The sequence below is a fragment of the Salarias fasciatus genome, chromosome 1, assembly GCF_902148845.1.
Source record: "Salarias fasciatus chromosome 1, fSalaFa1.1, whole genome shotgun sequence".
Classification (NCBI taxonomy): Eukaryota; Metazoa; Chordata; class Actinopteri; order Blenniiformes; family Blenniidae; genus Salarias; species Salarias fasciatus.
Window position 1 is genome coordinate 15,719,943 of NC_043745.1, and position 23,380 is coordinate 15,743,322.

The 23,380-nt window shown below is 42.6% G+C and overlaps 1 protein-coding gene across 2 annotated transcripts in view; it reads right to left on the bottom strand.

Annotated features, from left to right (window-relative positions):
- Nucleotides 1-23,380, bottom strand: part of tln2a (talin 2a) — a 94,407-nt gene that overhangs the window by 64,604 nt on the left and 6,423 nt on the right. For both annotated transcript variants that reach the window (XM_030090063.1, XM_030090055.1), the window contains exon 2: nt 2,948-2,995. The gene's annotated coding sequence lies outside the window, so the exon portion shown is untranslated. The remainder of the gene's footprint in view (nt 1-2,947; nt 2,996-23,380) is intronic.

Consider the following 23,380-nt stretch of genomic DNA (forward strand, 5'->3'; position numbering starts at 1 on the left):
ACTGTAATTTTTTGCTAAGCCCCCTTGCCATTTATTGTTGAGTTATGCCCAACTATGTCAAAGACTGCCCTATCTCTCAATGATAAAGAATCCTTAAAAAAATTCCAAGATCCAGACAGTGATCCGGATCATCGCCAAAATTTAATGGATTCTAAGTTAGCCCAAGACCCACCTTTCCACAAAGTTTCATTGCAATCCGTCCATAACTTTTTCCATAATGTTGCTAACAAACCAACCAACAAACCAACGTGATTACATTATCTCCTTGGCGGAGGTAATGAATGAACGGAGACATTTCGTTGCAGGAAATCACAAAAATGTAAATGTTAAGTTTGGATATTTGCATTAATCTCGTCAACCTCAAACTCATCCGTCATCGCCTACATAATCAAGGTCCTCTAGTTTTCAGTGACCTTGTGGTTCCACTTGGAGCTTCAGGCTTGGCAACAAGTGGATCATCAAGTGCAACTTATGAAGTGCTCCTGTGTGAATCCTTATTCAGACAACCACCTTCTCCCCTCTTTCTGTAGACGGCCAACTATATCTCAATATATCCTGTCATCAAGCTAAAATTCAGTTTTTGAAGAGGAATCTGTTGTGCTGTCATAATTATTTGTGCTTCCTTTTCTATGGTGCCAATTATATTTTGCAGATTGTGTCTTGTGTTGAGCCTGTGCATATTAAGGCCCAGCTGGGGACAGGCAATGTAAATTACCTAGGTTAGAAAAGCAGTAGTGTGTGGTGTTAACTTAGCTAGACGCTTCTCCCCAAACACAAACATTCAATTAGAAGAAACAGTACATAATATGTGGTTTCATTGCTGAACAGGACTCAAAGCCAAATGGGAAGAAAAAAGCAGCAAACACGAAAATAAACAAGATGATTTGCATTTCACTAGTTCCACAAGCCATTTTGTAACCTGTAGCCTCATTATGCTCCGGTGTTAGACCCCAAGCACACTGGGTTATGTTGTGATCTGGCTGTTTATTGAAGCGTGGCACGAGACAAATCAACATCAGAGCTCATTAATTGCAGGAAAAGTAAAACACACAGCAACTGTAAACTCATTTGTGGACTGGAGCCTGGCTACAGAGAAGCTGGGCACCAGATGCTGCAAGTTAATTGCCTTCTCAATGTGGTACATTGAGTCAGCCTGAAAATTAACATTATTATGTGCTGTCAGCATGTACGAGCACATGCACACTCACACACAGAAATAGTTAGGTCATCTATTGCGTAATAACTAACACACGACAAATAAAGCGACTTCATTCGGATGGGCGGAGGAAATCTCTATCACTGGCCGTCCACACCGTCCATGTTTCAACCAGGCGCCAACCTCCGCTGGTGAAAAATGAAGCCAATGCAGAAGTGCAGAAAAGCTGAAATTCAGTAGCAGCTCGTGGAAACGTGACAGTGTTTCTAACTGCTGCATCATGTACCTCAGAAGTAGGGTGACCAACGCACAGCGCCTCAATCTGTCCAGCGTCCTGGAAGCTTAGACCACACGCCACCCAGCGATGCCTGAGCACGAGCAAACTGCCCAAAACTCTCAAGCATTCTAAAACTGTCACGCATTCCAAAAATCGATTGCTTCCCATATGTTTTAGAATGCGTGACAGTTTTGAAATGCTTGAGAGTTTTAAAATGTGACAGTTTTACAATGTTTTTCCCCGGGGTGTCCAGGGTGTCCAAACTCGGTCCTGAGTGCTTCAAGCTTCCTCTCAGCTGCAGCACAGCCGACTGCAATGAGGGACTCCTCAGTGGGCTTTTCTAAAGGCTGAGGATGAGCATCAGAGAGCGAGGTGTGCTGCAGCAGGGAGAGAACTGAAGCATGCAGGGTCGGAGGTGGACACCCCTGGTTTAGCCTTTTCCAATGTGAGTAATCGTCATCCATCCACATAATCACACCGATGGCAACAGCTGCTATGCAGAATGTGATTTCGGGGTTCCGTGTGTTGTTCAGAGACATTCTGACTCATGGTCAGTGCAAGACAGGGTATCGAACCACCAACCACAATGTGTGAAAGGCAACCTGACTTAATAACTTAGCCACAGCCTCCCTTGAGTACATTATATCAGTTTTGAAGCTGATCTGATACACCAACACACACACACACACACACGCACTGGTTAAGCACAGATGAAGCCTAAGTAACTTCACTGGCTCCAGCAGCACTAACGATGTGTAATGCTTTCAGAAGTGGCATATAGATGAACTCCATATGACGTGTATCCAACACCCAGCTTTCACTGGATTCCTGTGATTGTGCAAAGTGAGGAGAATGACTCATAAAGAGAGAAGAAAAAAAACACGAGTGTGTGAAAACAGATGAGCTGTAGCTGCTTTTGCAATTAACAGCATGAGAGGGAAGCAAAGAGCGGTACAGTGTGTTTCCATACCGCTTCCTGGAAGCTACAAATGAGATGCAACCCTGATCGATTTAACCAAGATAAATATGCAGTACAGGACAGAGCACTACACAAAATCTAATGCAGATGCAAGCCACTGAGCTACCAACAAAACTGGCATAATATTTCCAGGAAGTGGAACAAAGTTTTAAATTTGCGAAATTGGCTTTTTTTCCCCACAAGTAATAATCTTTCTATTTTGCTGCTAACAGGGGTACTGGCAAACACTTTTGGGGTTTTTCTTCAATATAAAAATACACATATTAAGTGAATATGTGTCTTTATGATAAGAGAATCTTTCTCCCCCACCTCCTTCTTCTGGGCTGCTTCTCTAACAACTGATCAAATGTGCAACTTCACACTTAAATTCAGTTTTATGAAAAGCCCAGTCATACAATTTCAGCTTAATCTCTATAATGTGTAAGTGGCACTTGCACATCATCTGTAATGACATTTTCCAGCTACAGTTCAAACAGAGGACTGAGCAGTCTGTCCGTCACAGTGCGCCGTCGCGTCTCCATTAAAAGCCTCTTACCGTATTGCTGAAGAAAACACAGCTTAGGTTGTCCGCTGATCGTCACAGCTGAAAAACAAATGGAGAAGCATCAATCAGACAAATGCATGTGTGCGGTCACTTGCAAAGGTAATTTCAATTTCTTCTCTACATCGACGGAATAAAATGGATCTTGCAGCAGGAATGCTCACGCTCAGCTCTGTGTTTTTAGATAAATGTAAGAAGCTAAGCCATGTTTGGCAGCGTGCATCACTGGGGTAAATAGATGGATATGAATGCAATAAGCATGAATGTAAAAAAAAAAAGGAAACATTTTACATGATAAATGCGAAAATATTTTCAGTTCAACAAGAAAAAGAAATGTAGAAATTGAAGCGCTCCACTTAGCCCATAATCACTCAGGGTTGTGATAAGTGGAGGGAAGGATGACAAGTAAACAGCAGGAACACTTCCTTTTAATGATATTCAATGAACAAGCTTCAGGGAGCATTAACGGCAGAGCCAATTAAATCTCCGAGACACGTGAGAAAGACAATCTGAGTGAGGAAGTAAGGATTTCTTCATTATGGGGGTGAAAAGATGCCGTTAAAATTCATCTAACACATCCTCAACCAGAGTCTCCAGAAAATCTATTGCATTCTTCCACTTGTGTGAGCAAAAAGACGAGGTTCTCGTGTGGGAGAGTGTGTCCTGCAGCCCAAGGTCACTGGGGAGTGGAGGCCTTTACATTATTGTTAGAGCCGTAGGATGCTCACATAAAGGTTAGTATCTTTAGTTAAGAATATTTAAAAAAAAAAAAGAAAAAAGAAAAGAAAAAAAACTAAATCAAAATGAACTATTTTCACATGCAAGTTCACAAATAAAGTGCCACCTGCCTCCGAATGCATTATGGATAAAATACATTCTTCAAAGTGTTGTATATGCTGAATAGGGTAGAGCTCTAGGGATTAGAAATAAAGACACACACACAAACACACACCAACAGCTGAGACAACATGTCACTCAATTTTTGTTTATTTATCACTGTGCTGCAGCTATAATTTCCAAATACCTGGGCCTTGCACCATCATTAATGAGGCCAGGCAGAATATTTCGCATCAGGCAGTGTGGATGACTCCACCTGTCCGGGCGCTGCGGTGTGCCGCCCACAGCCACGGCTAATGACAGGAGCTGCAGTCGCCGCTCTGACGGGCTGGAGGACTGACGAGGGACAAGTGAGAGACACTCCAAAGGAGGCTCACTGGAGGGAGAAGCGGCACACTGCGGGCTCGAGCTGTCGGGCTCGTCCCTTCTCTCAAGGGAGGCTTTGCACACAAACACAAACACACACACGCTGCAGTTTCACCACCACCATCCAGAAGAGCAGGCAGTGATTTAGCAGCCATGTAAGCATACGTATCACTGAATGATCTGGTTTTATATGCATGTGAGACAGGACTCAGGATGTCAAGACGAGTTGATCTCAGCAAACAATGACCAGGGTACAACTTGGGCAGGCTGCTCGTCTATTACAGGGCAAACACTGGATACACTCACACACAGGGAGAACATGCAGACAGACCTCCCAATCATAAATCAGACCAGGATTGTTAAGAAGCCCCAAACAACTCTATTCTGTTAAAAGCTAACAGCTGCCAGGAGGACTAATGATGACTCTGATGAGCTGCTTAATCTTCAGACTCTGTGGGAGCTCCAGTTCTGTTCGGGCGACCAGCAGCAACAACCTTCCCTTGAGTGTCATTGACTTGCTGACATTGGCATTCAGCTGAAAAGGGGGGTTTGAGTTTCCTACTCAGAGGCGGTCAACTCACAATAACTCAGTCCTCAAATTCCACTAGGGACATAAAAAAAAAAAAAGATATATTATTCCAATAAATGACCATTAAAAGAAGAATTAATTAAGATATAACAGGCACGAAACAGTTCTGAAATCTCTTCACGGAGCTGTTCTTCCTCATTTGGCTTTGGATGAAGTTGTTAGGATATTAGCCAGCTTTTTGTAAAGTATTATTTTCCCTGGCATAAATCTAGTGAAACTGCTCACTGCAAACAGAATCACTTGACACCTGAAAACAATCTATGATGCACAAACACCACTTAATTATAACGAAAACAGGAACCAATATTATAACAAAATCAAATTGCTAAAACTGACAAGATGCATGTTAACACTTAAATTATAGTGCGATGCATAAACCGAGGTCTACGGTGTTTATATTCTGGGATAATACATGGTTATTAAGGTGCCAATTACCCAGGCTTCATAGTAAGTTATGTGGGGGACACTTTCTCTTAGATCAAACATCATTAAACAGGAAAAAAAAAAACATTATTGAAAGAGCTGACAGTGCTTTGAGGAAAATTAATGTGCACTTACAAATTAAACAAACAAAAAAAAGAGACAGAAACCTTATCTCACACAACTTAGGACACATTAGCATTCCTGTGATTCCCCTCGCTGAGCCTGAGGGGGGATTGCTTTGAGCAAAATCCTCCACGCTTAGTTAAGGAAATGCAACCCGGGGGTCACAGCAGATACCAGGAGTAACTTTGCTCTTAAAAAGATAACAAACTTAACTCTGGGGATATTTGTGCTTTATTGCCCCCCCGTCAAAAAAAAAAAGAGGGCAGGAAGTCAGGCTGATGAAAACTGAAAGAGTGAGGAAACTACCCAGGCACCCCTGAGGTGGGGCAATTCTCAGCTGGCAATCTGTAGAAGCACAATACGCCACTCGGGACTCCATTGTTGGGTCCGCCGTGCAGGTTTCATTACTCGCACGGAGCAGAGGAGGACAGAGTGCAGACAGGTCAGACAACGCGGTGCCTGGGAAAAACCTCGCTCCAGTCCCAAAAACCGAGCTTTAATAAGACGGCCCACCATGATGTCTCCAGCGCACAGGCCGAGGCGGCGGCTCACACCATCCAGCCGCAAAATGAAACGCACCTCTGTGAAACTTCAACGCCACACATCAGCCATCAACCAAGGACACAGATTTGAATTCATTGTATGAAGTTGATTTATTACACACAGTTGCTGCCGCTGAGCTGCTCCACTCCGGCTAATGGGGGCTGGGTGCCAAGTTCCTCGCTGTAGGCCACCGCAAAGATCAATGACAGCTGTTCACTGAGGGGAAGCATAGCTCACTGGCCCTCCCCCCCCCCCCCCACAAACGTTTTAATGATCGGCACAAACAACATTTCTACACAGACTTTCTTCTCATAAAGAAGTGCTTCCAACATTTAAGGAACACTTTGCACCCAGTCTTGCCCCACAGATGAAAGGAGCAACACCACTGTCTTATCTCTCCATTAAACATGAAGCTGGAGTCCACCAGTTAGAACGCAACTGCTTCCGATTAGTGCAACAAAGGCAACTGTGAGTTGTAGCTGCCTTTAAAAGTACAAAGTGAAGCACTACAACTGAAGGACCCTTCATGTCGCGATCTCAGGAGAGGGACCATTCAAATCCATTATTCCTTTTTACAAGTAGGCTAAAACCTTATCAACTGAAATCCATCCAAAACATCCTCACTAATCCAGCACACATTAGTCTGAGAACTGGCTTGGTGCCGTCACTCCGCTAGGGCAGAACTGGCCGTGCCAGGCACGTCTTCTGTTAGCATCAAGGACAATCTGTAGTACGACACTAACAAAACTCCAATCCATCAGCTTCACGACACTGCACCGATAAGATCCCGCACCGAGGACTGAAAATCTCTAAAAGGTAACAGCTGGTCCAACAAGTCCCGATGTTCTGCCTTCCAAAAAGTTTGAGGAGCAACTAAGGATGTTGTTTATGGTCTGGAGTTGTGTGTCGATGGTGATTAAAAGAATAAACTCATGGCAAACATCACAGCTCAGTCCTGAAGGGCAGAATGACTGAGACCTGTGAGTTAATTGTCTGGTTTCCTCCTGCACTGCTGGGGATAAGTAGTAGATCCTGATATGCAATTAGCTAAATGGGTCAGTAGAATCCAGGCTTGATAAATGCTGTGGAAGGGAGACTTATTACCCGCTACCCTCTCATTTAGAGCCACCTGTTTAGAGCGGCAACTCACCATGTAGAGCTTATTAGCCATTAAGACGAGAGATGGTTAAAACCCAGCAGTCCTCACAATTACGGCGCATAACACCGTGGAAAACTGCGAATCACAAAACGAGCAAACCAACAACATCAGTAAATATTCAGATTTCCATCATCTTTTCCAACGACTTGTGTCAAACAAATAAGGTAACCTTTCAGCGCAAATGCCAGCTGGATTTCCTCTAATGTCACAGACGGAAGAAGAAGCGGAACGATTTAACGCTAATGACATCGGTTTTCACCACAACACGGCAGCGTGCTGTTACAAACAACAACAATGTCTCCGTCTTTATGAGCATAAATTGTGTGCACTTGCTGTGACGGTGCATGTGGGATCAATAGCATTTTTTAAAGCAAAGCGCAGGTGGAAAACAAGCAAATCGTCTCACTTCTGGATTGGAAAGCAAAACAATGACCTGGAATCGCAACTTTTTTTTTTTTTTTTTCCCCACAATCAAATCTGAAGAGGGAATTGCTATATTTTTATCTCTCGAGATCACTTTGATTCCCGTTTTGTTCTGTGTTTGGAGTTTCCTGAGGCTGTTTTTCCTCCTAAATTCTAAGATGGAATTAAGTTCAAAGGGAAAAATGGTATGTATGGTAAAATTATGGTAAAATTATTATTATGTGTCATAATGTGACAAACATTCACGAGATTTACTTTCAAACGTGCTGCTTGTTGGAGGAGAGTTGATGGATTTCTGGAGAGCATATTGTGCTTCTCATCTTCCCACAGTTTGATAACCATTGTTTAAGAATAATTAAAAAAAAACTGTGATGTGTATGAATAATCTCTTCATCATGTTGTGATCAATGCTGCGTTTGGATGATCCGAGAGTCCAAACACCTCATAAACATTTCTATGAAAGCAGTAACTGAAATATATGTTATCATTTTTTTGGATAATGTCACAATCGTATAAAGAACATGACCCCCGCATGAATGAAATGTCAAATTTTATGGAAAAAAAAATCTTAAAATAAACATTCAGCCTAACGTATAGTTTTACAGGGTTTTTTTTCTTCTATTTCTTTTTCAGCGGGGAACTGAAGACATCTGGAGAACAGCTGTCGCTCTATAGAACACACACACACGCACACACACACACACACACACACGTTACACAGAGCTTCCCTGACAGCGCTTCGGGGTTCAGAATCCCACTGTTCAGACAACATTTAATCTGGTCAACGTATAGAACAATCTCTGGAAATCAAACCCCCACACAGCTACATAAGCACACAAAAATAGGTATAGACATGCACACAGGCGTGCACACACACACACACACACACACGCAGACACACACGAGAGAGACAGAACCCCTCTCAAATTTCTTCTATACAAGGCAACCATTCAACTCTCTCTTGGGAGGGCAGAGATTCTCAATGATTAGTCCTGCCTCTCCAGAGGGAGGTGGAGGTGGAGGTGGTGGAGGAGGAGAGGGGCACGGCCACTAATTCAATTACACAGACCCTCGTCTCTGCCGGGGCCGACTCCCAGTCCCATGAATGGAATCAAACCCCACCAGCCAAGTGTGCTGAAGGGGGGCTCACAGCAGAGACGCAACAAAGTGTTTACATTTGTGATTTACATGTGGTTTACACTTGGGGCTGGTTTTTTTTTTTTTTTCAAACACTAGTGAGAGGCCTCTGGCGAAGTGTGTGTGTGTGTGTCCTGTTGCTCATTGGCTGAACTGTGATAAATTACGGACTCGCCCAACCTTTCTGCTGAACATATAAAAAGGTATAAAAGAAAAATAGTCCATATTATTCTTTTTTTTTTTATTGTACGACAAAAGTTCACAGTTAGGACCTAAAGCAATATGAGTGAAACAATTCGGAAGGAAAAACTTTTTGTGGGAAATCTATGGTCATATTTCAAGTGTTTCAGAGTCAGCCATACATGAACCCAAATTAAGGAGGAAAAAAATTATGTTTTGCAAAGTTGACAGTTATTGAGAGAAATCCTTCTACTTTTCCCAATTTCTAAGCAGCCATGGAACGAACAAACTAAATGTGCTCACTACAGAACCAACAAGTCATCAGTTATTATTACAACGCTACAAATAAGATTCTTCAGGATATATTTGTAGCATGTCGAGACATCCTTGCTGGATTTTTTTTTTTTCCACATAAATCCTTCGCTTGCTTTCACTTGCTAGATTCCTTTCAGTTAATCATTAACCATCATTCAAACCTGGAAAAAAACAGGCCACCCTGGTGAATTCCTTTAAACTGTTTGACCCTGAAGGACAGGTCGACAAGACGCTCCCTCTCCCCCTGTCAAACAAGGTTTAAATCACACACAACTGCACACTTGATGTCAAACAGGTTCGAGGAAATCCATTTAAATGCAATGAAAAGTGAAAAAACTTAAAGTATAAATCCAAATCACTCACAGTATTCTTGAGAAAGTTTCTAAAAACCTCCAGAGGTCAAAGTTCGGGCTGTCATCCAATGTTTCAAAAGGGCTGTGCAGGTCGTGAGGACACCAGCTGCCGAGCAGTCGTGACATAGCAGAGCAGCTTGAACCAAATCCACCTTACTCTGCTCTGGTTACACCCACGTTTACACGAGCCCCCGAAACACCTGTAGTCCAGACCAGACCAGATTAGAACCAGCACTTGCAGTGCTTTGGGGAGAAGGGTTAGAAATATATGACCTAAATAGCTGTTGGGGTGATCTAAGGACACCCTGATTTTCAGGTTTGATTTGAACAAACTGTGCGATCGTGCTCTATGTGCTGCCATAAAAACTACAAAACATCAGATATCAAAAAATTTAGACTCGTCCAGGGCAGTCCCAGAATAAATTGTACTGATCCTGCCCATTTGCAGCGGTCCCGGGCGACCCTGGATGGATTCACACTTCAATGACAAATAGGCGCAATGCACAAAGTCACATGATTACGCATAATGCCGACACCGGTGGCTCAGCCAACAGCTGACTGATAAAAGTGGCTTCATACTGGAACATCACCTGGCGGGGCGCGATCTGAACTTCCGGGACGGTGGAAAAAGAGATTAAAATGCTGTGAGTCTCGAACAGAACAGGACAGGTGGGGTTGCCACTTTAATACCAGCTGACAAGGGAGGGAGAAATCATGTGGGATATCCACTGAAAACAAATCTGCGACAGTCCTCTCCTCTCTGTTTGCAGCAACTTGTTGGAGACCCGGGCACAGTGCTGGACTAGCCAGGATTTTTGTCCGGTCCAGTCGTACAGGATCTGCTCTGTTTGCAGCTTAACAAAGCACCATTATTACACAATGTGTAACAACAGTCCTGACTGCAGCAGGTCTCTGCTGGTGTACAGTTGAGGAACTCTTGTCATTTAGTCTTTCGATGAACATGAACCAAATCCTGCCAGACACCTTTCAGCGCAGCACACTGCTTGGCTGTGGAGGATCTAAAGGTTTTGCAGCTGCATATTGTCAGAGGAGCAAATTAGCATGCCTGTTTTACATTTTTCGGTCTGCATAATTATATAGTATATGTTTTTATTCTATTTATATACATTCAATGATTTGCGCCATCTCTAAATAATTAAACAAGACCATACATATGTATACCATAAAATAGGTTGCACATAAACACCAAGAAGGCTGAGTTTAAGGTACAACACACACACTGGAAAAAGCTCAATAACATGTCCTCAAAGTTTGACGACCAAGTCCTGAGGAAAACTGGAACTCGCTATAAAGCTACTATAAATCTGTAACTGGGTTGTTGCAGTAATATGTTTAATGTAGCAGATTATAACCAAACTTTTAAAAATAGAACACAAGAAGACAGTGTGTTCTTCCACCGACAAAAGCAGCATCACATCAGCTCCACATGTGCAGAGAGTCGGTTTGCTCATAAACCTTATCTGGCAAATGATCAATAAACAGAAGCACAGTCACAGACAGCCGTACAGGTAAATGCATCATTTGCAAGACACAATAAATCAGCAAAGCCAAGTTTAAAATGCCATGTCTTAGTCTGGCAGCCTGGCAGATTAGGACAGACCCACCCTCTTCTAATCTTCTTTAGAATCTCAGCTGAAGAGATATGGGAGCCCTTTAATCCGCTCACTGGGTGGACAGCTGCAAACAGACATTTAACGGTCTGCTACTGTAGCTCCAGCTGCTTCGGCCTTCAAAACCCAACATAATCAAGAGCAATATGGATCGACATACATTTTAATTAGTATGAGCACTGCTCTGCCACCCCTTATCTTTTCCATTAGCTGCGTTCTGCAGTCGAGGCCCTCTGAATGGATGAGTGCGTTTCTGGGTGTGACAGTTTCTTAAAGCCCCTTTTTGAAGAAAAAAAAAAAAGTCCACTGCAATTCCAGGGCAAGTGTTGATGTGATAACAATTCCAGCCAGGTAAACCAACCAGCAGCCGGGAAAACCAATTAAAAAGCAGCCAGCGGCTGTTGAGAGGCCCGGGGACATTAAAGGAGAAGAAAAACATGACAGGGCTGCGGCCACCTATTGTGGCGGAACAATCCCGCGACTCCAAGCCCAGTTTTTCCATGCTGTCTGCAAAGTGAAAGCTTGACCCCCTTCGCCTGTCAGTTCTATTGTTAGAAGAAGGCAGGGGCCCCTCCCAATTCTCTTCATACACATTAAATGCTCTGCATTGTTTAGGGAGTCAAATGGCAACTGAAGGCACATAAGATACTTGCGCACACACACACCTCAGAAAAAACAGAACAGAAGTTTCTATAGCTGCAAGTTAAATTAAAAAAAAAAAAAAAAGTGACTTTATTATTCAGCAGGAACCAATTAAAGCATACTTTATTGATCTGCTTGGGGAAGTGACTTGTCTGCCTTGAACCCATCTCACATGCCACTGGGCAGTGGGCTGCCTGAGGGGGTGCTGGGAGTTAAGTGCCTTGCTCATTGACCCACAGCTGTAACCTGTCGTAACCCGCAAACATCAAATCCACCACAGCCTCACATACTACTGATTGTAACGTCTTAATCCAGAGACTGAAACACATCATGGGCATGAAGCACTTGGCCTCTTCAAAACATATTCATTGATAGATTCCTCTTTGTTTGCAGTAATAATGACTCTTTGGCTTAAACTGAAGGTAAACAGGGATTTTCACTGTTCTAAGTTTCCATCTTTCCATCTTCAGAATGTATGCATCATGACAAGAGATTTATAAGTGTGTCAAAATACATAAATTAAAACATCACCTTAATCAGATAAAGTACCGAAGTGTAAATGAGAAAAACGATGGTAGAGGTGGTTACAGTATTTCTTCAGTTAAATCATGCACATATAAATCAAGTGAAGATCTTCATTAAGTCTGAGCCTATAAATCTACCAGCGTTGTAATGGTAATAATAATTTGGAGCCAGTGATTTATCACAATGCGGCCCACCGCACAAGAGACAGTAACCCAGCTAATCCAACTAAATGTCGGGCTGCTGATCCATTTCCACTCAACACAAATCACAAGAGGAGCATTGATTCTTTTGACCTGGACAAACACAATGGCTAAAACTCAATTTTCCACAGCCCGTGTCAATTTCCCTTTCGTCTCTCGGCCACAAATCATCCTTTTACCAGATGTGTGCGCTGATTTACAGCCATCAGAGCCCGACCTGTGTCATTTCATCCCTACGACTGGGTTGCAGCCGAGGTGTTGACATGCCTGCTAGCTATGAGCTTGGGGAGAGAATAGGTGGGGTGGCGGAGCAGCGATGGGGTGAGATAAATGAAGAGAACAGCAGAATCAGGAGTGGCAAAAAAAGAGGAGGGGGGATAACAGAGAGAAAGTGAGAGCAGGAGCTCGGTGAGGAAGGAGGTGGCGTCGAGACGAGGGAGAGGACAGGAGGGTGCTGCTACCGTTTCCTGCTATCTCAGCAGATTGAGACCGACTCCGGGACGGCTTATCTTTCAGCAGGAATACCACAGCCGCACCAAAGACAGCGGCAGCAGGGAACGAGCCGTTTGAACCAAATACAAACTACTTTAGGTACCACACCAGAAGCACACCATCAAATACGTCTATATTTATAGAGTAACAAAAAAAGGTAAACACAGCATAACGTCTAGTCTGAAATAGCCTCAATCTGTTGTTTCCTTAAACTTTCCAAACCACAGTTACTTTTTCTTATGCTAAAGTCAAGAAGCCATATACAAGTTAGTAAAGCACTTCAGATCATATAAAAGATGGAATGATGGATAAATGGCCTTCTGTTGTCTTTGATGACATTTTAAGTGAGCTTTATCAATAAACTTTGGTTTTCTTTTGGCCGTTTGCTTACATGACAACAGAGGTGTAAGTCTCTTTTTTTAGTCTCCATCTCTGTATAAAGAGGGGAGGAACTAGAAAACCTCTGAAATAAACAGTACTATGCGTATATGCACATTGTGGTCACAGTCAATAGAGGTATTGTTTTTGAGTGCATCAACAACAATAACCATCCCAGAGTGCTGTTTGTTCTGCTCATTCTTTTCACTTTAACATCCCCTCTCCAACTAAGTGTAGATTTACTAGACTATCATATGGAGCATTGCAGACTTTCATTACATACACTCTTAAAGCAGTGTTTTGCGATCGTTATTATTCGACTGTATAACTTTGCTTGATTGAAAACAGAAAAACAATGCCGTTTTCAGTCGACCGTTGCTGTGTAAACAGAGCCTTGTATTGCCAACAGTATCTTGTTATCGGGAGTTAATGACAGCATTAGAGCTCTGTTGAGTTACTTTCCTCCAACAGTGGTGTGTGAAGCTGCAAGCAGAATCTTGTGATTTCACAGGCATGCACAACAGAAGATAGTGAGCTCAACCATTCCTCTGGATAGACAATTTAGATCAAGAAGAACTTACAGTTTTCTTGGCACTCAAATCAAACATCATTACATTTGATGCACTTTTTTTTTTTTAGTTCAAATCACGGCAACAAAAACAGTTTGGATTTGCAGCAGAACCAAAACACTGAAGATGCAGTCCCTGCAATCAGCTGAAATTGGTTTTCCAGCTCAACGTACCAAGTAACTACGTGTTCATGCCAACTGAAATCCTGCATTGTTGCTTCAGTCTGACTACGAGTCCTGCATGTAAACAGGGAAATCTGACTGGAAAGGGACTAAGTTTTCTACACATGCACAGGATCTGCACACCAAATCTTCATCAGGAGTTTGAACAGCCTGGGAGGAGGGTCAACGGGAGCTCAAACAGAAGAATCAACTGACTGCTGGCTAGAAACATTGTGGTGCCTCTGAGTTGCTAACTTGATAGCTTGATTTTTGCTTATTAACTACGTTTACATGCAGCTAATTTTTGGGTTCAGGTCAATATCTGGGTTTCTGAAACATTAAGAAAACCCCGTTTACATGCTTTAACACACAGAGAGTTACCCCGTTTACAAGTCAGGCATTCAATCGGGATATCCCTTTCCAAACCACGGCGCACGTCATGCTGTTCTCAAAACAAAACAGCTCTGACTGGAGCGGCTTTGTGTTGCCAGATTGGGTGGAGTTTCCGCCAAAGCAAGCTTCTTTTTTGAACACGTTGGATGGGTTGATTAAATGATTATGGCTGTGTTCGAAACCGCATACTGTCTACTACATCCTTACATACTCATACTATCCATCCTGCATCCTGCTTACTCAGTCCATCAAACAGTATGCGAAGCGTTTACACTACAGCATACTACATAATAACCCACAATGCATTGCACTTCTTCCATGAGCAGAAATCGATCTGCTAAAGCTGATTTCACTTTAGCTCTAAACTCGTCAAATGTATAACTTCATCGAGATTTTTTTTTAAATTAGGCGACAAAGTGGTGGTTTAGAGCCCGAGTGTGTCGTTTATTTGTCCGAATATCAGCCGTTTATGATTTTGTTCGGACGAATTCGGCGAAATTCAAGCCAGCCGCAGTGAGCAACGCACTTCCGGTTATTTTCACCAAAATAAACCACCCCTTTCCCTTTCTCATGCAAGAAAACCTCAGTGATAAATCTGTGCTTTTACTTTGAAAACAAGAAGGCAATCTTTCAGCAATATATCTGGCTTAACATCGCCGTTTGGACCGGTGTCCCGTTAACGGACCACTTATTATGCCAATTATGATGCTTTACCGACGGAGAGTTTTTTCGGCTCTTCAACAAAGATCGGCTCGCCGTCTTCGGTACATCATGGTCGCTTTCAGCATGGACTTGTTCTCAGATGTAAGGTTTTTTTTTGTTTTTTTGTTTTTTGTTTTTACTATTTTTAATCATTGTCAATCCAATCAGAAATCTCGTAACATAACATACCTACGAGCACAAACAATGGAGGGAAGAGTAAATCTAGAACCATACTCAGCTTGCTAAATGTACATCATGAAGAAACGGTCATTGTGAACTGAATAAAGTTTATTCAAATGTCCGTCGCGTTGCATCTTGGGCAATTTCAGTATGAGTAGTGAACACACGATGTATACTCAACATTTCTGGCGAATGCAGTATGCATCCGGGAACTTCTCGCACACTCAAAATCGCATACTGCCAGTGTAAACACACTGCATACTCAATAAGTTAGTATGAGTAGTACGTAAGTATGCGGTTTCGAACACAGCCTCAGTGTTTATGACGTGTTTTTTATCATATAAATACAGTTTTAACGTGCATTTTCAACCGAGATGGAGGTTTGGGCTGCTTTATACGAATTTCTGATTTTTTTTTTTACAGGCTAGATCGACAGATCTGGCAACCTCCTCCACTGGACTGCAGAGGCAGACAGTGCTGCGGTGACTCTGTTATGTAGACGGAACGCAGACAGAACGGTTGTTCTGTTGTACACGATTTTTCTGCAGGCCATACAAATCGCCAATTTTCAGAAGGAAGCATGTGCGGTGTGCGCGCTCAAAATAACAGTTCGTATCGTGCGTTACGGAAGCCTCACACGGACAAAAGTGTGGTGAGTTTCGCACCTACTCGTTGCTGGACTCAAAAGACCATGATTCATTGCGGATGGAGCATGCGCAGAGCCAAAAACAATGTCCCGTTACTCGATATCTGTTTACACGGCGGCACTTTCGAGTTTGAAAAGGAGTAGCTCAGCTGTCTTTTTCGGGTTTTAAAAATCTCAAAAATTTGCTTTTCCAGGTTTTGGCGGGTGTTTACATGGCCACGCGCTATTGGGTTATTGCCAACATTCGAGTTTGTAAAGGGTTTGAAAAGGGTTATTGGCTGCATGTAAACGTACTGACTGTTGTGGTCAGTGGCTTCATGGGTCCACCTGAAATATCCCAATGTTAAAAAAAACCCCTAAAAGTACATTCCACCTCCCATCAGAACCGAGACAACATGGATTAAACTGAAAATCGGTTACACTCTCAGGCTTGTATATCGACACAAAGTCAATAGTCTAATGAAAAGCTTGGTCAGGCTACATCCATAGTGAGTGATGAGATCCATTACATGCATTTTAATGAACATATGAGTGTGTTTATGTTAAGTCATTCCACTCCTTTCTCGCTCTTTTTTTTTTTCTTTTTTACTACCTATTACTGCCACCTCACAAGTACTGCAAGTCGGGCCCCTCTCATAAAAATAAGTATCTCAGCTGCAGGGAAACACAGCCTACTTTAATAAAGCCCTGCAGTATGAAAGAGAGCCGTGGAATGCATGACAGCCCAAAACACACGGGGGGGTGCCCGGTTGTTTTAGGACCATTCACCTGCTCCCACAGCTGCAAGGCGAGGAAGTACTCCGCCACGCACTTAACCAAACTCCAATCGGGGAACCGGCTGCACTTGACATCAGGGACAACCGATAGAAAACAAAAATCCCATTTCCCATCTGCAACTTGTAACTGTGGTTTCAAACCACAATACTCAAAGTACCTGTTGAAGGACCAGTTTAAATTTCAGTAAGAACACCCCCCTCGGGAGGTCGAAAGCAACAAATATCCCACCTGGTGTTTGCATAGCAGGCTTGCAAACACAAAATGCTGCTAACTGAAACGATGCCTGAATTAAGCAAAGCAATATGGGAGTCAGTCATTCAAAACGGAAGTCTTCATTCAATCTCGTCAGAAAGTTGAAAGCCCTACCATCCCTTCCACCAAAAGCAATTTCCCTAGAGGCGTACTCTGTAGTGGGAAGATAAGTAACCCAACTGAGGACAAGGCTGGCATTCTACCCCGAATCCAAAAGACAAAATGCCTGAGTCCATCCACATAGAGAATTCTGACAATGCAGCATTTGTCTGTTTGCCAGCTGTAGAACAAGCTGCCCACAAGCATGTCGATATGAAACAAGTCGCGCTCCAACTTTATGCTCCGAAGATTACGACAAACCAATCTTATTTTAAATTGGCAAAGCAGAAAATTCTGCCAATGGATTACCTCAATTAAATTCAAAGTGAGAGTAGAAATGATTAAGCCTGTTTGCAAACAGCAGCCAGGAAAATAAAGCAAAGGGTGCTTATGAAGCATCAAATCCCATGCTTTTCATTAATCTCACACAAAGAAAAGTGCCAACAAGTTGAAGGTAAGGCCTTGTGAAACCAAATGCAGTTCATGTAGAGTGCACTCAATGAACTGTCATTTTCAGATCCACAATTTATTGCAATGATCATACCAAGCTTTTCGCAACAACCTGGCTAGTGATCCTAACTGTACATCTAAAACTTTATTTACCAGTTAATATGAAGCAATTCCCAAAGACATTTAGATGTGGTGACCTCCTATATCAAAAGATAGATTTAAAAAAAAATAGATTTTGCTGTATCTTCTGTTAACAATAATACATTTTATTTGTCAGCGCCTTTCAAGACACCCAAGGTCACAGTTGTAGGAACATGTAAAAATATGGTTAAAGAAAAGTAAAAAAAACATCAACAGCAATAAACAACATTCAGGCATTTGCAACAGACCAATACTTTTTAATATGAATGTGATTGTTTAAAAAGTTACGTTTTAGATTGAACTGAACAGTGTCCAGTGGGGGGTTGATCGGCTGAAGGCTCCAGACCCCCCCCCGCCCCCACGGTGGTCATGTGGGCACTGAGGCCTAGAGATGAAGCAGACCTGAGAGTGTGGCTGGATGTGTAAATGTGCAGGAGGTCAGACTGGTACACTGAGAAAGTAAAGCTGGGTGTCATCCACATAACGGCGAAATTTAATATTCTATCTTTGAAAAACAGTCAAGGGGAAAGAGACAACTAGTGAAGAGGATGGGGCCTCGGACAGAGTCCTGGGGGACACCGGAGGAGAGAGAGGAGACGGCTGGGATCTGAATAGATCTAAATGTAAATATCTGTTAGATATTTTCCTGAAAACTGCTCGAGAGCAGCGACAGAGGCAGGAATGATGTTGGAGACATTGCAATTCAAAGCATGTCAAAAGCAATCAAAGGGAGCGTGATTGTGATTTTATTTCACAGGGTATTGACAGCAGAGCCACAACAATGTTTCAAATGCTGATAATAGCAGCAATCACATGCATAACAAATGTAAAAACTAGCTCTCCTATCTTAATAAATCATGATCGGGAGAGCTGCACTGCCGTCACACCACTGTTCCCCTCCACTGCCTTCAGCTGGCTTTTGGTATCAATATTAGCAAACTTAAGAAAAACACTTTCAGATGTTAGATGTCTCTTTGCCAGCTGTTGCTTACAGTTTGCAAGTTTCAGTGATAAAAATGCACCAAAGCTGGAAGTCAAGGCAGCAGAAGAGCGACCTTCTGCTGGCCGATGGCTCCTCTCCAGCACGTCATGACTCTTCAGACAGCGGCCACCACACCAAGGAGTCATCGAGAGGCACCTAATGTAACTGCTATAGCCTTGTCACAGCGAGCGACCCATAGCTGAGAGCACAAATAAAAGGCTATTTTCAGCCACTTGATTAACACTGAGCTTTCCGCACGTAATGTAAGCCAGCTGCCACAATCATATCACTGCTTTAAAGAAGAAGAAGAAAAAAAAAAAAGACAGAGAGAGCAATGTTTACAGCTCCGCATAACAGAGTACACTCTGTTTGAGTGGTGTTTCGTCTTCTTTTTGTCCCCATTTTCTCCTCTGAGGGGTCTGGCAGCACTCCCATGTACTCTCCCTTAACTAATAAACAAAGAATGGTTTCCCTTATATAGCTCTATTCAAACTCTGCACCCTCCACAAGCAACATCACAGGCTCACACGGAGGTGGAGAGCACAAGCAAGCCCGTTCCAGGCAGAAAGGCTTCGGCCAAGGGCAAGGAGCACCGACAGCAAGATTGTGTAACAGTCATACATTAACAGCCACTTAAAGCGCTATTCTTGGTGCCATCCATCCGCAGAATTTTGCAGCGTCAGGTTGGATGAGGCTGAAAGAGCAGCAAAGCAAGCCATATTCGACACACAAGTCATCTTAAAAAAAAAGCTAAGGAAATTGCAAAAAGGAACCTGAGCAGTTTCTTAGAGTGGGTCAAAGAGGAAAATTGTTACGATTGAAAGAAACCGTGCCGGTCGAAGTGTAAGGTGAGGCTTGACCTGCCAGTTCAAATCGTCTGTTGAAATATTTTCACCTGCTTGTGGTCAAATGTCACTATGTGCAGTGGTGCCTTATTTGTCAACATGCACTTTGCACCATGATTCTCTGTCTGACAAAAGAGGAAACGCCAGCAGTGATTGCTGACGGCAAAACAATGAAGATGCAAGGTACAAACATCATTCCGAAATTTAGGAAAACTTGACCATGTAGTTCAAAAGATCTCAGAGCAATAGATTTTTTAAGGTACTTGTTCAACAACCATTTTCAGTTGTTTTGGTCTCAGAGACCAAGCCAGTCCAGAGAAAAATGTTACTCTCAGAAGTGTATACCAGTAGTCTGAAGGGGTTGGAACAGTCACTTTAACAAACACGACAAACCTTTACCATGCCGAGTACGACACAGCCAGTGAAAGCTGTTATGCAACAGTATCTTGTGTGCTCCTGCAAAAAAAGTTTGACAAGCGACCCAAAGCGATGTCATCGAACTTATGTCATACTTGGCTTGAACAGCTTAATGGAAACCTGATGAACACACAGATCCAACTGGCTTGGGGTCCAGCATTCAGCAGGTTATGCACCCGGACAGGCATGGCAGATCTTCAGTAATGCTTCAACTTTGATGGCCGTCGGCCAACAAATATGAAATCACCGTTTCAGAATTTGTTTTGAATTTCACAGATTGAATTAAAATTGATGACATGAAGAAAAACTCTCTGGCCTTTACCAGCATATATGGGGCATGCAGTGGTACAAATTTTAAGATGACAAAAGAAGTAACCGGCATCGAGTGCTCAGCGGCTCTTGAAAACCAAATGATGAAAGTGCTCTTACACCTGGTGCAATTTCAGCCCCAGCCTTATACAGAGAGGCTACTCCCCACGCAAGTTAGCAGCCAAACATTTGTAGCAAGAATCTATCCTTAAGGGAAAACCAAGAATAGCCGTCCTGGGCTGCAGGAGGGCTGAGGAGGAGCAGAGGGGTGGGATACGTTTTCAGTCCTCTCAGAATGTCCACCCGGCCCCGCTCAACAAAGATCCTCAAGTTGCTCACAACTCACTTCCTGGGGAATTCCAGCGCTGGATTACTTTCACAAGACACAACGTCACAGCGACTGAAATAATTTGATGAGTGATAGAAATGCTGAAATTTGTCAACAAACATGTTGAGTAATGAGAACACCATTTGTTCATGGCCGAGGGAATAGATACGGTTACAGCCAACTGCTGAAGGACCTTCAAAGCAACAGAGGGAACTTAGATGTCCTGGTCTTTAAAATAGAAGGGCGGGCCTTCGTTGGCAGGCTTTCTTCGGCAACATTGTCAAATCTGAAGGCACTACTACCTTGTTTTTTTGGACACAGACCCAGCCAATGCCCATGTTTTTAACAGTCTCTTAACCTGGAATCAGTGTTGACGGTACAGATTTGTACACTTGTGGGGAAAACATAGCTAAGAGATTTTCAACACCTGAACACTGTCAACATACTTAACATGGACACTTGAAATGGTAACGGCTGTCATGAAAAGTGCTCAAACACCATTGGGAGAAACTTAGGGTTCAATGTCTTTCCTAAGGTGATTGAAACAGTCTTTATTACTGTGAACTGTATTCGGAGCCTTTTTACATCCAATATGCTCCACATCACCCTTTTATTGTTGATCTTTTCTAGATGTACAACCACCAACAGAATCAATTTTACAATTTTGTTTTGGGAAAGTCCCCCCATTCACACAGCAACATTCCGATTCGATCCGATTTCCTTCCACACAAATGCCAGGAACACTGATTACACTGTCATTTCCAAGTCAGGCCACGAGTTGGCGCTGTGTTACATGCATTACAACCAACCATTCATGCACACAGGACCGTAAGATGTAGACGTTCAAGTTCTTTTAAACTGTCCTTATTTGTCGTACTGGCCCACTCAGTGCCTGCTGCATGTGAAGATAGTGTGATCCGGATGATAGAGGAGTAAATGTACACTCCATTGGAGAGGCGCTGTTCAAGTGAAAGAATGAACAGCACAAATAACTATATTCCTCATCGATGTAATCTCAAGCATATGCAGAAAAACAATTTAGTGAGACGGCAGTGCGAATGTGAAGGACTGAGCATTTCAGAAGAGTTGGAGTGTTTTGAACACGCTGCACTATGGAAAACATTTACAAGCAGATCCATTTTCAGTGACTCCAAACCCTGTCAGCACGTGAACGTTGAGTGTGGTGGTTGTGTCATCTGATTCACTCCCCAGAGAGGTGACAGTCTTGCAGACATAATCATTATATGAACAAGAAGTGTTGAGAGTAAAATAACATTCTTGATGTTTTGTGAAAAAAGCACACTGTTCTCTTCCTATTGGCAAGTCACAGATTCAGTGTATCACGGAAAAGCAGCAATCTCCACGTAGCAGACACTCTCCTGTAACCTTTAGCTAACTAATTTATTTCCTGGTTGGTGAGATCAAAAAGCAGCAAGCAGAAAGAAGATAATAAGAGGAGAATGGATTTTACCCCCCAAAGCAATTTGGGATTTAATAAAGAATTCGAGAGAAATGTTAGAATGACAGCGCTACATAGTAACATGGTTCACAAAGCTGTCTGGACACACGCGGCTCCCTACCAAACAACCAATCTACACTGTGTTTGCAGCGTACTGGGGCTTATGTACTGGGAGCAGCAGACACCTGATTAGGTTACATTTCTGCCCTGGTGACTAAGAGGCATGAGCTTCGAGGTGGCAACCATGGCAGCATGGATTTCTGCCAGAGACGCAGTCCAGTAATAGCTGAAGAGCTCAGCTGCAACCTGAAACACATTTCAGAGCAGACAGCCTTTGAGCCAAGAGTTGAGTTGACGGCCGGCTTGGGCCAAAACCCCTGAAATGACAAGCCGGGGCACTAAAGTCAACCCGAATTTGGAAAACAAAATTTAAAAAAAAAAAAAAAAAAATCAGGTTGGATCTGTCGCACAGATGTTTGGTGCTGGTTAAATAGAAGATGATTAAATCCCTCAAGGATGTCGCCATTTAATTATGTTCATAATAAACCCAGACTGCAGTTAGGCAAAACTCCACATTAGAGCAATTTCACAATCAAAACACAAAATAACTGATTTATTAGAATCAAGTTAAGTATTTACTAAACTATCAACAAATGAGGAAAAGATTAATTATATCACAAGAGCGAAATAAACATAACGGTGAAGAAGCACATTAAAAACTCAGGGCTGTTTTGAAAGCACAAGTAGTTTAATTTTAGCCAGGGTTTACACATTTAAAGCCAAAAAACTGTAACGGATCCCTGGACAAGAATCTCAGAGCAGCTAATAAAGGAGAGACTTGTATTCAGAAATAGACAGTATTCATTTCAAACCGCCAAACTGAAACATTTCACCACAGCAGCTTTCAAGCTTCATGTCATATTCAGCCAAGTATGACTTTTAAAGTACAGGATGTCATTGAAATTAAAATAACAGTCTTGTCTGTTGCAGCCAGAGATAAATCAAAGATTGGCCATCTTTCGAATGCTCTGCACCCGTGCTGATGGTTGTATTTTCATTCTCAGACACATATGGACCTACATTTAAGTCACTAATTGCCTCAAATACATGTGAAACCTGGGGTAAACTGTAAGTGGACACAAGAAGAACATGCAAACTCCAAGGACAAAGAAAGATGAAATGCTAACATGCAGCAGTTTGCACAGTTTTTGACAAAATTCAAAATAAGATCAAATGAACCCATTGCAGAATCAGTGAAATGCATGAAGGAGTGAGTTTCACACTTTCAAATCAGGAAGTCTTGTGAGATCAGGCACAGTTCAAAACACTGAATCCTCTGACCTGAAAGGGTGATCACAATCACTCTTCAGACAAATTCCTCAGAAATACAGAAAAACCTGG